The sequence below is a fragment of the Sus scrofa genome, chromosome 9 (assembly GCF_054392235.1).
Source record: "Sus scrofa isolate SSC_HxYL_T2T_F1_AM1 chromosome 9, Sscrofa_HxYL_maternal_Yorkshire_Landrace_v2.0, whole genome shotgun sequence".
NCBI classification, from domain to species: domain Eukaryota; kingdom Metazoa; phylum Chordata; class Mammalia; order Artiodactyla; family Suidae; genus Sus; species Sus scrofa.
Genome location: NC_139391.1, coordinates 96,344,547 through 96,360,813, shown reverse-complemented (window position 1 = coordinate 96,360,813; position 16,267 = coordinate 96,344,547). Strand labels below are relative to the sequence as shown.

The following is a 16,267-nucleotide window of genomic DNA, read 5'->3' as shown; positions in this document are numbered from 1 at the left end:
CAGCTTTCTCTTGTTCTCTAGTACTATATTTAAAATATTTTATTGTAGTTTTTAGATTCTTATCTATCATAGTTTTTTTTTTTTTTCCTTTTCTTTTTACAGTTGCACCTGTGGCATATGGAAGTTCCTGAGCTAGGGGTCAAATTGGAGTTGCAGCTGCAGCCCATGCCACAGCCATGGTAACACCAGATCTGAACTGCATCTGTGACCTATACTGCAGCTTGAGTCAATGTCATATCCGTAATCCCCTGAGAGAGGCCAGGGATTGAATTTGCAACCTCACAGAGACATTGTTGGGTCCTTAATGCTCCGAGGCACAATGGGAACTCTAATCATAGATTTTTAATATTAAGTCCCTGAAAACATGTTTTCTTAATACCCTGGTATTATGTATAGTATAGTCATGTTGTTTTTATTAAAGATGATTTCTCTTTGTAAAAGATATCTTTTGTACCAAGTAATCTGTCTAAACTGGGGATTAATATCTGCATTCTTATTTGTTCAAATGTTTATCTGTTTTTAGATTTTAGCCCTGATCCTCTTTAACCCTCCTTTACCCAAGAAGAATATGGGATTTCCTAAGTTTTTCCAATTCTTTGACTACTGGTCAGCTTGCTTGTTTTCTCCACCTGGCAGAATTAGCAAGGCATTCTTTGAAACCACAGGAATGAAAAGGCTAATTTATTAAAAATCTAAACAGTTGGTCCTTAGGCCATATTGATAATTTAGGTTACACTCTTCTGGATTTAAATTATAAAATTTTAAGTGTTTTGATTCATAACCTGCTTTTTTTTTTATCATCTCTCTCTCTCAAAGCATGTCTTCATTTACTTGCAAAACCCAGCTTTTTTCCCTTCTTCTTTTGGTCATTAAAGGCTTTGCCTTGAGTGAGCACATGTGCCTGCCCTTTGCCTCCTGCTTAGCCTGTGATTGCTGGTGGAAACAATAATCCTTGTTGATGCAGGGATTTGGTCAAATGCAGTTACTCTGCCTTAAATGATGAGCTGCAAACTGTCATTTCCGTATTTATTTATTTATTGTCTTCTTGCTTTTTATAGGGCCTTGCCCGCAGCATATGGAGGTTCCCAGGCTAGGGGTCTAATTGGAGCTGTAGCTGCCGGCCTACACCACAGCAACTCGGGATCCAAGCCGCATCTGAGACCTACACCACAGCTCACGGCAAAACCAGATCCTTAACCCACTGAGCAAGGCCAGGAATGGAACCTGCAACCTCATGGTTCCTAGTCGGATTCGTTAACCACTGAGCCATGACAGGAACTATTACTTATTTTATTTATTTTACTTTTATTTTATTTTATTATTTTATTGCTTTTTAGGGCCGCACCTGTGGCATATGGAGGTTCCCAGGCTAAGGATCTAATCGGAGCTACAGCTGCTGTCCTACACCACAGCAACGTCAGAACTGAGCTGCATCTGCGACCTATACCACAGCTCACGGCAACACCGGGTTCTTAACCCACTGAGAAAGGCCAGGGATCAAACCTGCAACCTCATGGTTCCTAGTTGGCTTCGTTTCCACTGCACCACAATGAGAACTCCAAAACTTTTAAAACCAAGAGTAAATATTGTTTCTATTTGTGTTGTTCATGGCTTGCTCTTCACTCAGAATGCCTCTGTCACCACCTGCTGTCCTGATGCTTGTGTCCTCCTGCAGAAGGGAGCTGGAACAGTTCTGGCACTGCTGGCTCACCGTGTCTTCCATCCACCCTGTGTGCCGTGAGAGTAAACGTCAGAGGCAAGACGCGAATGCCCTTCAGTGAGTCATCTCTGGGTGGTCCTGCTCACTGATTTGGGATCTAACTAATCTTTAAGCAGTGTTCTCCTCACCCGTAATTTTCAAATCAGAGCCTAAATCTCACAGACATGAAGGCAATGGAACAGCAGCGTCTCTGTCTGCAAGGTACAAATTAGCACCATATCTGGTGGTACTAGGATAGGAAGAAGAAAATTCTTAGAATAAACAGAACCATCTTTGGCTTCAAACCTACATTGAACTTCTTTCTCTGAAAAGGCTTTGGGTTCTTTTAGGTGTTCTTTAGGCTGTTAGATAAATAAGTATATGTACCACAGTGGGCTGAGAAAATCTATTCCTGAGTTTCATACTCTCTCTACCCTCCTTGTATAGGTGGTCTGCTATGCAGTCGTGATCACTCTGGTGGCCTTGGCGAACCTGGCCAGCACGGCACTGACCATTACCATTCGGAGAGACTGGGTTGTGAGCCAGGTGACAGCAGAGGCCAGCTGGCTGGTGAGCTGTGCCACCCCAAGACACAACAGAGCATCACAGCTTCTCTAATCTGCTGAGAAGTAGGTCTGGTGTGGTGAATAGAGTTTGGGTGCTCTGAGAAATGCAGTGCTGTAACCTTTAAGAGAACGTATTTGGGAGTTCCTTTTGTGGCTCAGTGGGTTAAGAACCCATTAGTATCCATGAGGATGCGGGTTTGATTCCTGGCCTCGCTCAGTGGGTTAAGGATCCGGCATTGCCACAAGCTGTGGTATAGGTTGCAGATGCAGCTTGGATCTGGCATGGCTGTGGTGTAGGCCAGTGGCTGCAACTTTGATTCAGCCCCTATCCTGGGAACTTCTATATGCTGTAGGTGAAGCCCTAAAAAGCAAAAAGAAAAAAAAAGAAAAGAGAGAGAAAGAAGGTATTTGGAGTCAAAGAGACCTGGACTTGAATCCAGCCAAAACCAACTACGGCTCCTACCAGCTGCAAGTTAACTAACTTCCCTAGACTTTACTTTGCTCATCTGTAGAATGGGGAAATTATGACAACCCCCCACCTTGCCATCACTCAGTTTGGGGAAGGCTTCTGTGAGATAGGGGATTTGTGAAGCACTTAGCATTGTATCTGCATGTAGGAAGCGCAGAAGAAATGGATGATGCCATTATTATCAAAAAGATGTACAGAGTGTACTTTGGGGAGAGGAGCCCCTTTGAATATATTACAGAGGTTCTTTTTGGTAGTTTTAGAGTTGGAAAATAAATTACAAGATTTCTTAATTCTGGCCAGTGATAAGCTTCTATTTTCCCCAGAAAATTCATCACCAAATGTGACTGTTGATTATTTTAATCACTGATAGTGAGACGCAGAATTTTTTTTTTCAATACTGGAGCTCGGTGAAAGAATCTGGCATCTTCTTTATTTTTTTTCTTCCGCTTATAAATCTTGGATCCCTCACATCATGAGATATTCAAATCGCTATCCTAAAGCTGGAGCTCTTGTCCTACCCTATATTTGTGCAATTGGTGCTCTGCTAGAAAATGTTCATGAGTGTGATAGCCCAGATAAAGGAAGCTGTTATAGAGCCATCTATTAAAATACACTCCTTGCAAAGTATAGAAGCCCCTTATAATCATGTTTTCTTCTAAACTACACTTATTTGGATGCACTGTGTCTTAAATAACAGCCCCCAGAATAAAACAGCTATGTGGGTAAAAGCCGGGTGATATGGCGTTGAAAGTGTCCTCTATCTCTGGGTAAAAGAAAATCTTCCTACTCACTATTAATTAATTTTGAAGAAATCTAAAATAAAGCACAGATTGAGATTTGAGGTTTATTCTAGCTTAAAAAAAAGCTCGTGCAGTTCTTGCTGTTGCACAGTGGGTTAAGAATCTGAGTGCAGTGGCTTGGGTTGCTACAAAGATGCATGTTCAATCCCAGCCCAGCACAGTGGGTTAAGGATCTGAAGTTCACAGCTTCAGCTTGGATTCAGTCCCTGACCCTGGAACTTCCATATGGTGAGCGTGCCACCATTAAAGAAAAAATCATCTTATAAATACGTTCTTTAATGATGGTGGCATAGTTAAAAGATTTGGGGTCAGATGGCCTGGGTTTGAATCTCACTTCCACCATTTACCTTCTCTGTGACCTTAAGTAATTTCATTTCTTGGAGCCTCAGCTTCCTAATTTGTAAAAGGGAGATTCTGTGGACCCCTTAGAGCTCTTCTGAGGATTAAGTAAGACAAATGTCTGTAGAAGGCTAAGAACTATGTGCCTGGCACAGAGTAAGTATTCAATTCTTTCTGTCCTTTGTGCTCTGTTGCCCACCCCTCTTCCCTTTCAACATGTTAGTCATAATAATGGCTGTTCATATTGTTGTTTTTCAGATCATGGGATGTGATAGAGAATACTAAGATAAAAGAGTAATTAGCTCCAAGTAACCTAGTGGCCTAGTCGCTCTCATCCTCAGTTTACTTGTTGGTTAATTGTTCAAGTTCCAATGGAACTAACTGATCACAGTGTTCTTTTCCAGGTTGAAATTCCTATGGGTAACCCATAGTCAGACTAAAAGGGATCTTTCCTGTTTTCACTGCCATTCACCCAGTGTGTGGCTCGAAAATCTAGTAAACAAATGATAATAAATTGCCCGGAAGAGACACTCAAGCACTGAGTTGCAGTGTGTCTTTTCTGTCACTTACAGGGATGAATGCAGCTGTCCGATCACTATATTTGCTCGCCTATCTGTGGGCCAGGTGATGACATGGGCATCTCATGTGATCAGTTGTGGTTTCATTCTTGGATAGAACTTGGTTTTACTTCTTGTTGAGTTTCTATTTCTATCTAGGGTTTTTCAACTAGTTCCCCAATTGGCTGTAAAACCCTAGCAACAAACAGGGGGGGCACTTCTTAGAAAGGCAACAGGAGACTGTGAACATTCAAGGTAATGCAAACTCAGCTTTTGTTTTTTTCCTCCTCCTTTATGTTATCATTTCATTTCTTTCCAGAGCTTGTGTCTGATGATAATCTCAGTATTGTATCTGAAAATGTGCCTGGAAACAGTAAAAAATGAGAAGGCTCCAATGGTGTCATTGGTCTTTCAGTTCATATGGTTTATTATTCATTGGTGGGAGCAGGTGGGTCTGCCATGTACAATTACACAGGTTGTATACTACACAACTCCAGAGGCTCCATTCAGACAAATTCCACTGTGAGTAGTACTCCATTGGGACTGTGCAGTATGCAGCCTGCAAAACCTATTCCATGGTCCTTGGGGAAAATTACTTCTTCCTATCTCACTCATAAGACTCTTTCCTAAAGATGCTAAGCTAGAGAGAGAACTATGTCAGGGAATCTGTGCTGTTTTGTGGTCAAGACAATAGGTAAATTGGCCATCCCTGCTATCAGCAATATTTTTTAAATCAGACATTGCTTCTCATCAGGATGAGGATGGCAGGAAAGGAAACCTGCCAATAAATATGACCTCATTCTCCCAAGACAAAAGCCATACCTGCCTATTGACAATGTTGTCCAGCTGCCTGGGCAACACAGCCAGGTATTGTTTCTGGCCTCATTTTCTCTTTCTGGACTTCTTGTAATTATTTTTCTCTCAAGTTGTTCCGCAATAAAAGTTCACCAGATCTCACTGTATGGATGAATTTTATATATTTATAGGTACAGGTAAATAGATGTACATGTTTAGATAATGATGGATGGATAGATAAGTGGTTTGGTAGGTGGATAGGTAGATAAATGGATAAATAGAGCTCTATCTTTCCAGCTATTACTTGTAGTGTGACCTTGCCCAGCTAATTTATTCAGACTCACTGTATTTCACTGTCTGTAAAGTAAGAATAACAATAACAGAACTGATAGCTGGGATGTCATTAGATAGTCTATGTAAAGCCCTATTTCCTTCCCCATGTAATAGAACTTAAGTCAATGTTAGCTGTTTTTTTTTTTTAGTTGTTGTTATTGTTACCTTGAGGGAAAAAAAAACTGGTATGGCAATAAAGTCCTTTCTATAACCAAATTCCCCTTTCCCATAGTTCTTGGGCTAGAGTGGATTTAGCCCACCCAATCCTCTCTCCTTCCTTCATAGCCTTATTTGGCTCCTCTAGTCCTTTTCAGAGTTTGTTTTAGTTTGTGTAAAATAACCTCTCACAAATGGTTATATATTTAAAAAATCTCTTTGCAATCATTGCCTGGAAAACCAAAAGGTATTTATCACTTTCTTTTCATGAGTATCGGCTATTTCAGAAACACAACCAAAGGGAAGGCTCATTGCTATTTCCAAGAGTTCATTTCCACAGCTCAAGCGTGTGCAGTTTTGTCTTTTACTCTCCCCTTGTCTTCCCTCTCCTGTCAGTGCCAGCTTCCTGACTTCACTGTGTATCTTAGTCTGGGTTCTCTCAAGAGCAAACCTGGAGATAGGGATTTGGGATGAAAAATAATCTGTTTGGAAAGCGATGGCAGGAAGTATGGTGAGGGAATGGGAAGTGAGACCAGGAAGGGAAGAAAGCCAATAAAGGATATGTTAATATATGGATTACTGCTGCGGGACATTAGGGCTCAACTGCCCAGGGCCCTCTGTGTGGGAGCGTAGACCACACCTCAGGACTGTGCCATGAAACGCCAAGGACCTGGAGTGAAATGGCTGGTGCTCTCTCTCATCGGTCAAGTGTTGTTCCCAATAACATTGATTTCTGGGCACTTGCAACCTGTCCTCACATTTCTGTTGCTGGACAGAGACCCTCAGACACACAGGTGCTTGGGTAGGAAGCCATCAGTGCCCCCAAAAATTGTCCAGCAAAGACACAGATGAGGTTGGGGCTAGGCTGAGTGCCTTTGGGCATGTGTTGACATACAGCTTTTTTGGGTTTTATTTCAGGTGAAATGAACTCTTAGGAAACCACTGATGGATTCATCAAGAAGCCCTAAACCTTGGAAAAGCCAAGAGACCAGAGGTCTCACCTTAAAGGTCAATAGGCCGTAGCCTCAGGGTTTCTCTGCCTCAGGGTTTTCTTTATTATTATTATTATTATTATTATTATTGGTGTTTGTCCTTTTAGGGCCACACCTGTGGCATATGGAGGTTCCCAAGCTAGGGGTCTAATCAGAGCTGTAGCCGCTGGCCTATGCCAGAGCCACAGCAGTGCCAGATCTGAGCTGCCTCTGTGACCTACACCACAGCTCATGGCAACACTGGATCCTTAACCCACTGAGCGAGGCCAGGGATCGAACTCGCAACCTCATGGTTCCTAGTCGGATTCATTTCTGCTGCGCCACAACAGGAACTCCACTGCCTCAGGGTTTTCTTATGCACATGCCGTCAAGGGTGGAAAGCTCACGCAGGTGGACCATCTTAGTGGCTGACTTGGCCTTGGCCTTCCTCTGCATGACACTGATGGGATGTGACAGCATCACCATCGGCCATGCCCAAGGGGTTGGAGGCTCCCTCCTTAGCATCCTGACAGCCCTTTCAGCTTTGGCCTCTCTTCACCAGGCTCAGGGGGCACTATGGCCTAGTCACCACAGGAATAATAGCCAGCCAGCTCCACGTAGGTTATCTGATACTCTGCATGTTTTCTGTCTTTGCTCCTGGAGGTTGTTTGTTTTTTTTTTTTTTAAGGGCCGCACCTGTGGCATATGGAAGTTCCCAGGCTAGGGATTGAATCAGAGCTGCAGCTGCCAGTCTACACCACAGCCATACCCACAGCCACACCAGATCTGAACTGCCAGATCCAAGCTGAGCCTGTGACCTAGGCTGCAGCTTGCAGCAACATCAGGTCTTTAACCCACTGAGCATGGCCAGTGATCGAACCTATATCCACATGGATGCTAGTTGGGTTCTTAACCAGCTGAGCCACAATGGGAATTCTTGGAAGTCCTTTTGTTCTGGCTGCTTTCTCACTTCCATTAAGTAATAACTCTTCTTCAAACCATAAGCTGCTAAAAGAAGACCACGTCCATGTTTATTCCTTTGAAGAAAACTGAACCAGCCTACATGTCTGGACCATTGCTCCATCCACTGGACAAATAGCATGGTTCTGTTTGAAGCTAGCAGCACCCAAGCATCCTGACTCTGAGATCTCCATCATCTTGCTCTTCTTGGGCATGACCCTGGCAAGAATCAATGGACAGTGGGTCATGTGTGGTATAGGATTCTGCAGCCTGTGATATTGGTAGTCATCATAGAAGCATTTGATGGTCTCACCACTGGGTCATTGTAAGTCTTCATTGTTCATTCACCAAGAACCCATTATGTGACAGAGTGTCCTAGACACTGGGAATGCAGGGGTGGTTTAATCACACAAGGTCTTAGCCCCATGGATTGTACAGTCTGGATGGGAGACTAATGGGTATGTAAGTAGTGACAGCCAACCTCAAAGTGACAGGAGCTGTGTTTGAGAAGGACAGGATTGGAGACACAGAGAAGGGACCTGAAATCTGGTCTTGGGAGCTGGGGAAGTCTTCCCAGAGGAAGGCATGATAAAGAGGTCCCTGAAGGGTAAGCTAGGCAGGTGACATGGAGAGGAAAAGTGCTCCAGGCAAGGTGGACAGTTGTGCAAAAGCTGAAATGTGAAAATGTGGAGATGTGGGGCTGTGAAAAGACTTACTTCCAGGGTGTCAAGCCTGTCACTGCTACCAGTGGCATCTACACTGAAGGTGTATTTGGACCTGGGTCTTTTCTCCATGGGACTAGAATAGGGAGAGGTGAAAAAGGACAGCTTGGTGGGGCCAAAGTTTTCCTTGGCTGCCCAGGGAAGGGGAGGGAAATCCTTTCCCAGAGTTAGGGGGCCTAATTGGGAGCATCTGCAAGCTTGTCATCCCTGAGAACTTGGTCTCAGAACTCTGCCACCAACCCTATGTCGTTCATACCTTGGCAGTGAGGATATATATGAATTTATGAGGGTGTTTAAAATTTATTTTTGGTCATTTCATGCCTGATGAATTCCACAGTATCAACAGTGATGGGGATTAACTGCCTGTCGGCCCAGGTGATTAGAGCTGTAGATGCCCAGCCTGGGAAGAGTCTGGACCTTGTTCATAGACATGGACTCCCTGTGATCCAGTTTCCATCCAGGGAGCATCATTTCTTTGCCTAAGCCCTGTTCCCTCCTTCCAGTCCAAAGCCCCTCCTTGAGGACACAGTTCAGGGTCAGGGGACTAACTCCCCACCCCGGGGCAGAAATGAGGGACTGTAGAGTGTCACAGAGGGTGGTGGAAGGAGTGGTTTGAACCCGTACGTCTTGCTCCTTCATTTAGCACATCTCCCTGAGTGCCTCCCCTTTGAACCACAGCCCGGACTCTGGGCTTCAGCAGGGTCCCTGACCTCCTGGGGTTCAGAGCTTCACCTGCTCACCTCTGGGGCCACCGTGGGTTGGCGTTGTGGGGTTGAGGGCTATGATCCTGATTTCTGCCATGGAGACCCAGAACTCCTTGGTCCACAGAAGCTTTGGGATATTGGGAGAAGGAAAATGAGTGTTTTGTTGGTCCAGTTCCAGAGGCTGTAAAATAGGGGCTAGCTTGGCCAGCTCAATCCTCTCATGTGTGTGTTTAAGAAAGGAACTATTCCTAATTCCAAATAGCTGATGTGGAAACCTGTTCTTTCATCTGGAGATGACCTAACCTCTAAGATATTTTAAGTGAAGGACCTGATGGGTGAGTTATCTTTTATTACAGGGTATTTGGCTTGGATCTCCAGCCTTTAATTGCTGAATGATAGCAGTTTGGCCATTTAAAATCTGCACAGTTCACATTATATTATGATAATGAGCTAGTTCTACAAGAAAAGTGCAAGTCCAACCTGATTCTTCCTGACACAAAGGAAATGGCACATTTAGAGAATGTGAAATCTCATCAGCAGTGCCTACAATCTGGAGAAACACTCAGTGTGAGAGAAACTTGAGGCTTTTCTCTATGGCAATAGCTGTTCGTTTTACTGACCCTTGCTAAGAATTCCAGAGATACCAGAACACACTTGACACTCACAAGGCGGGGCAGCTCCGGATGTAGCGCCAGGCTGCCTGACAGTGTTGGCGAGTTACCTAAACTCCCTGTGGCCCTGTTTCCTTGTCCATAGGGCAGTAATGATAGTACCTACCTGTCAGGGAGGTGCTCAGGGTGCATTGAAATAATTTCTATAGGGAATGTTTCCTCTTAGCACGGTGAGGCATGGTGGCCATGACAACTGGTGCTGTCATGGGGACCAGTGGCCTGTGGCCGCCTTGTATCTACCGTGGCTCCCCAGGCTCAGAGCTCACCCCAGGCCTGTGTTCAGTAAACACTTGTCACCATTCTAGTGGAAACTCAGTTACACAACTCTGGCTACAACAAGATTTGTCAGGTTGCCCAAAAGTCACTTTGCTTTTTATAATCTAAGAACTATGACTCTTGAGGTCCTCAATTTATGATCACTTCTATGGGTGCAGAATCAGCCGTCCCTTGTAGTGCTTTGCATTGTGCCCCTGCAGCATTTTACAAATACCTCGTACCTGCTGGTTAAGGGCTAGGTGCGGGGACTTTACACATGGGCTCTAGGTCAGAGCCTTCGGCAGGGTGTCAGAACAGCCCATGAAGATAGGGAGCCTGGTCAGGGCCCCCGGTCGGGGCTACTGCAAGGTGACCAGCATGGCCTGGAGGGACAGAGGGCCTGGCTGTGCTCTGCAAGGCAGACACTGGAGGACACAGCGTGTTCAATCCAAATTCTTGAGTTCAGAGCTGAATCCAGTGGTCAGGACAGACAGAGGCAAATGAGAGGCCTTTGCGGGGCCCCAGCTGGATCTCAGGGTGAATCCAGAAGGAGACCAACTATAGGTAGAGGCTGGGAGCAGGTACCTATGGAGGCAGGTACCAAAGGCCCCCTACTTGTCACTTAAGGGCCACATTGCCACCACAACAGCTGGTTTCTGACATATATGGTGCCTATATAGCAGGTCATGAGGCTGCTTTGGAAATGTAATCACATGTAGCCTCTTGATGTGGTTGAAGTGGGGAGGGGAAAGGAGGCTAATTCTGTCTGGACCAAACCAGGAGTAAGGAGGGAAAAACCCAAATTGAAGCTGGATATGAAGCTCAAGACTTAATCTCTGTCCTATTTGTGGAGTGAAATGGAGACGTAAATAAATACATCCAAAATAAAGTTGCATTTCTATCTAGTAATAATGGTGGCCATGGTGATTCAAAAATATAATTTATAGGGAGCCCCTGGTGGCTTGGCAGGTAAAGGATCTGCTATTGTCACTGCTGTGGGGGGTTCGATTCCTGGCCTGGGAACTTCCAGATGCTGTGGGTATGGCTAAAAACAAAAAGTCCTTTAAAAATAGTAGAATTTAGGAGTTCCTGTGGTAGCTCAGTGGTGAACGAATCCGACTAGGAACCATGAGGTTGTGGGTTTGATCCCTGGCCTTGCTCAGTGGGTTAAGGATCCAGCGTTGCTGTGAGCTGTGGTGTGGGTCGCAGACCCAGCTTCGATCCCGTGTTGTTATAGCTCTGTTTTGGGCTGGTGGCTACAGCTCCGATTTGACCCCTAGCCTGGGAACCTCCATTTGCCACTAGTGCGGCCCTAGAAAAGACCAAAAAAAAAAAATAGAATTTATAGCACCACAAATTATAACAGTAACTACCATGCCAGGCATACGCTGCATGCTGCACAATAACATCTTAGGTAATCCTCCAATGAGATGGTGCTCTAAAGATTCCCATTTCACAGCTGAGGAAACTGAGCTACTGAAAGCTTCATCTACCCAACATGGCAGTCAGTGCTAGCGGCGGAATCCTCACTGGGGTCTCTGACATCTGCTTGTCTTTCTCTTCCCTCTACACTGCTGCCCTGTAGGTATCTGGTCCTTCGACCTCACCGTGACCCAGCTTCTTCAGGAGAACATTCCAGAAGCAGAGCAAGGGGCTGCGAACGGTGTGCAATGCTTCCTGAACCACCTCATGGCCCTCCATCCACTTCGTCTGGGTCATGCTGGCTCTGCGGCCATGGCATTTCAGCGTCTCGTCTTCATCTTCATCCTATTTGTAACCATGGGGCACATGCTGTATTTTTTTTTTTTTAATGCAAGAAAGTGTAAGATTAGAAACGCCCATGTTCAGAAGACAGCAAAGAAGGGAGCTTTAACCTGACAGGTAGGCAGCCCCTCTCACCACTCAGAGCCCTAACTGGCCCTCACTCACACTGTTTGCAGTGATTTCCCAAAGTTGCTGCTGGCTGCCTACCTCATTCTGCTACTACATTGGAGAGTGATTCTGTCATTCACCACCTTTGCCAGTAGCACCAACTGCGTTAAAGACATCTTTGCGGCGATGGCTACTAGCTGGAGTTTGAAATGGGGCTGACGCATGGCACGCCCATTATCTGAACTCAGATTCTGCTCCAGACGACTTGAAGGGATTTGTTTTAATTTTGTCAGCATAATTCAATGTTTTCAGGATTTTAAAAATTCGTTCTTTGGGTTCTAAAATTACTAAAGATCTTTGGTCAATGTTAAAATTAGAGTTGGATCATGGCCAGTGATGTTTGGTCTCAGTCCTTTGGGTTTTTGTTCTATGAATGTTCTTTTGACAGTCTCTGTGCCCCTCATAAGGACTGAAGCTCTTTGTTGACGTAAATTATGGTAACAGCCTTTGGGTGGTTTCTAGACTCTAGAACAGGCAAGGGATGTCTCCTGCGGAGGTGGGTGCAGGCGCAGGTGCCATCTGCAGGGGAGCTGGATCCTGGCCCAGCCCTGGGTCTCAGGCAAGGGTAGGTTCCTGCTGCTAAAGTGATGGGATTTTGGGATTTTTTTTTTTTTCTATTTTTTCTTTGGGATTTGGGGATTTTTTTTTCTATTTTTTTCTTTTTTCTCAGGCTTTGGGATTTTTTTTTTCTATTTTTTCTTTTTTCTCGGGCTTTAGCACCTGCACCTAACTCTTCTGAATGTATAGATATTGGAAGGGGAGCCAGCTGTAATTCTTGTGGACATGGTGGAACTGGGAGAGAAGAAAAGATTACCCACTTATCTGCCTTTCTGTGTGTGTTTCCAAGGATAGAAATCTTCACAGAGCTTCCCAGCAGCCTGGGGAGGGACTGGGTCTGTGTGGCCTGGTCAGGGAAGAGAGTCCTGAGTCACAGCAGAGCCTTTGTGGGGAAGAGTCTCTGTGGGAAGCTGTTTCTCGAACAGAGGGTGTGGAGATTCTGGACCTTCAGCATCACTGACAGGCAATGAGCTATGACAGGTGGGAGGAGACACTCAGACCCTGGGCTGTGACAGGTGGGAGAGGACATTTCACAAACTTAGGAGAGAAAACACCATTTACTCTGGAACCAGCATGTCATCACAGTGGGACCCACATCACAGGCAGCATCAGGCAGACCTGCTGAGGGACTGCAGAGAAGGAAGTGTCTGACCCTTTGTGCAGATGAGCCTAGACCACCTGCCCCATCCATGTTCCCACATAAACAATCACTGATTTCTTTATGATGGAGGAGAGTTTGTGTTTGCAGTCAGGCCCTCCTGGTGTCAAGGCCCTCCTTCCAGAAGCCGGGGGATGTGCATTTCCTTCTCTATCACATTTTGGAGTCATGCCCAGGCCAGCTGGAAACATCCTGAGCTGTGATAGTGTCAGTGTCAGAGGTGAGTCTGCCTTTAAAACATGTGCGCACACCTCAGGGAGACAGGGGAGGAATTCCCAAGTAAGTGCCCTAGGGAAAAAGAAGGAGGGAGTACTCCTTTATCTTCAGGCAACTGAGCCCAGGTTTGAATTGGGATTTGCTTTTACACTGCCAGTGTGAGGCCCAATGGCGGTATAGTCTGGTTCCCCAGTCTGCTTGCAGACTTGTCTGCTCTCTGGATGGATGTTTTCTGCTCTGTCTCAAGGTAGATGAGGCCCCAGGAATTAGCCCATTCTGTTGAGGATTAAAATTGCAGGGTAATATGTTAGTAAAGGGTCACTCAGCACCACCACCCTCACATCTGGAACAGCTGCCCCTAATCTTAGTCACAGCAAATTGCCCAGATGTGTGCACCTGTGGTGGGCAGGCCTAGGTGAGCTACCAGGTGGGTCCAGAGAAGGGGTGATCTGTTCATGTTTTAACTGGATTTCCCTGAAGGAATGATGGCTCCTGTAGATGGAAATGTCTGTGTGCTTCTAAGGTACAGGGGCAATCTTAAAAGGTTGGGGCTCTTGTGACTGCACTGGGGGTGACATTTGTTCACTCACTCAACAAACTTGTTGAGGGTTTGGGGTCGGGGTCAAGGAGTGTGTGTCAAGGGCCCACACTGCAGGTATTGGGTGAGCTCCCTGTTGGGAGCAACTCAAGTTTTCCTTGAGGAGGAGCTGGGGTCCTGTGGACAGCTTGCTGGGTGACCGCCCATTCCTCCCTCCTTCCATTCCTTCACTAGGGGATGAGTGAGGCCGAGGGTTTCTTGGGGTGACAGGCATCCTGCAGGAACAGCATCTTTGTCTGGTTCTCACCTGAGAGTGCCCAGCTTCACCACAGCCATAGTCATAGACCCACCGGTCAGACATACTGTGTTCCTCCTCCTCCATCTCGGAGCTCTGCCCACTGCCCTCGCTGACATTTCTGTGTGCAAAGTGGCATGTTTATCCAATTGGCAAAGTCATGGAATTGAGGTGAAAAAGTCTTGAAAATCCATACCTCTGACGTCTAGGTCTTGGGTGCAAGTCCAACTGACATTTCAGGGTCTGAATTCCACCAAGGGTGGTGAAAGGATCATAGGCAAGAACATGCTGGCCAGTGGTCAGGACTCTGTTCTCCAGGGAAAGAAAAGCCAGCATGTGTGACAGTTTATGATAAAAGTTGATACAAAGGACAGTGGAACACAGATAAACATAATATGCTGATATCATGTGATAACAGGTAACACATAATCCTCCATTGTCAATAGAGTTCCCCAAAGATGCATATATGAGCACATACTTTTTTTTTTTTTTTTTTTTTTTTTAGCTAAACTGATAAGCAGGATGTGTAACACAGAGTTAACAAAAAATCCTAATGGACAGGACTCTGTGGTGTAAATTCCACAGACCCAGTGCCTCGCAGGATGCTCTTGTGGATGTTTGCCCAGCTCCTGTTCCTCCACCACCCACAGTCCCTCACTGACACATGAGAATGGTTCTGACATTGCTTGGTATTGTAATTCAGGAGGAAGACTATGAACCTGATTGAGCAGAACCTCAAGGGGCCAAGGTGGAGGCCCCATCGATGTGGCTGTGGTGTAGGCCAGCAGTTACAACTCCGATTCAACCCCTAGCCTGGGAACCTCCATATGCCACAGTTGCAGTCCTAAAAAGCCGAAGGCATTAGGGTGGCCCTAATCCTGTGTGATTGTATCCGTAGAAGATTAAACACTGACACAGAGAAGCCATGAGGAGATGAAGGCAGAGGTGGGAGGGATGCAGCCACAAGTCCAGGGATGCCTGGAGCCCCCAGAAGCTGGAAGAAGCAGGAAGGATTCTCCCCTGGAGCCTCAGCATTTTCCAGGTAGACAGTTGGCATGGGTGGGCCTGAACTGAAGGCAGCGCCATGGCCCCTGACCATTCTCTGTTCCCTCCATGGTGCCCAGGGGACAGCTCTCACAGGACACTGACCAGTGAGTCGGTTTCACATGAGATTGCAGGGTTCTGATCCTCTAAACATGTACCATTGCTCCTGGGCTCTGGTCACACAGGGTGACTGCACCATGTGGGCCTGGGCTTTCAGCCCCTGCACAGGATCTCTGGGTGTTGGTTAAAAGTGCAGGTTACACCCCAAGAATGAAGAAACCTAAATTTCTCATCATCCCTATGCACTGCGGGCAGGGAGTCAAAATAAAGAGTTAAAAGTAGAGGGGGAATATTACTCAGGCATGAAAAGGGGTTGAGCACTGCAATAGGCTACCAACATGGATAAACCCCGAAAACATGATGCTCAAACCCAGACACAAAAGGACAGTTAGTTGATTTCACTTACATGAGACTTCCAGAACATGGAAATCCATAGAGACCACAAGTGGATTAGTGGTGCTGGGCCTGTGGGAAGTGAAGGGTGACCTCTCAAGAGTGGGAGTTGAGGAGCTGATGTTCTAAAGTGGATTGTGCTGGAGTCGCCATGTGGTACAGGGAAAACAAATCTGACCAGTATCTATGAGGAGACAGGTTTGATCCCTGGCCTTGCTCAATGGGTTAAGGAGTTCCTGCTGTGGCACAGCAGGTTAAAAATCTGACTGCCGTGGCTCAGGTCATTGCAGAATTGTGGGTTTGATCCCCAGCCGGCACACTGGGCAAGATCCAGTGTTCCTGCCCCTGCTCCTGGCCCTGGAACTTCCATATGCTTTGGGTGTGGCCACAAAATTTAAAAGAAAAGAATAATCAGATGAAAAAACAATATGATGAGCAGGTACCCAAGAGTGCCTGCCCTTCCTCATCACAGCCTCCTACCTACTGTGAAATAGCTGTTCCCTGACTTTGTGCAGTAATCTTGTCCTCATAGTTTACCTCCAAGCACATATCTGCAAGCAACGCAGCCCAGCTTTG

At 45.9% G+C, this 16,267-nt stretch overlaps 1 long non-coding RNA gene across 13 annotated transcripts in view; it reads left to right on the top strand.

Moving 5' to 3' along the window:
* LOC106507850 (uncharacterized) overlaps window positions 1–16,267 on the top strand; it is an 80,498-nt gene that overhangs the window by 20,380 nt on the left and 43,851 nt on the right. The window contains exons 3-7 of one of the 13 annotated variants that reach the window (XR_001304153.3): window positions 1,676–1,777; window positions 2,147–2,328; window positions 6,633–6,722; window positions 11,583–11,878; window positions 13,236–13,365. This is a non-coding gene — a long non-coding RNA (uncharacterized LOC106507850). Of the gene's footprint in view, window positions 1–1,627; window positions 1,922–2,146; window positions 2,333–6,632; window positions 6,723–11,582; window positions 12,267–13,235; window positions 13,366–14,897; window positions 15,046–16,267 lie in introns of those variants that run through there. The other 12 variants (XR_014815948.1, XR_014815949.1, XR_014815951.1 and 9 more) reach the window with 12 other exon arrangements.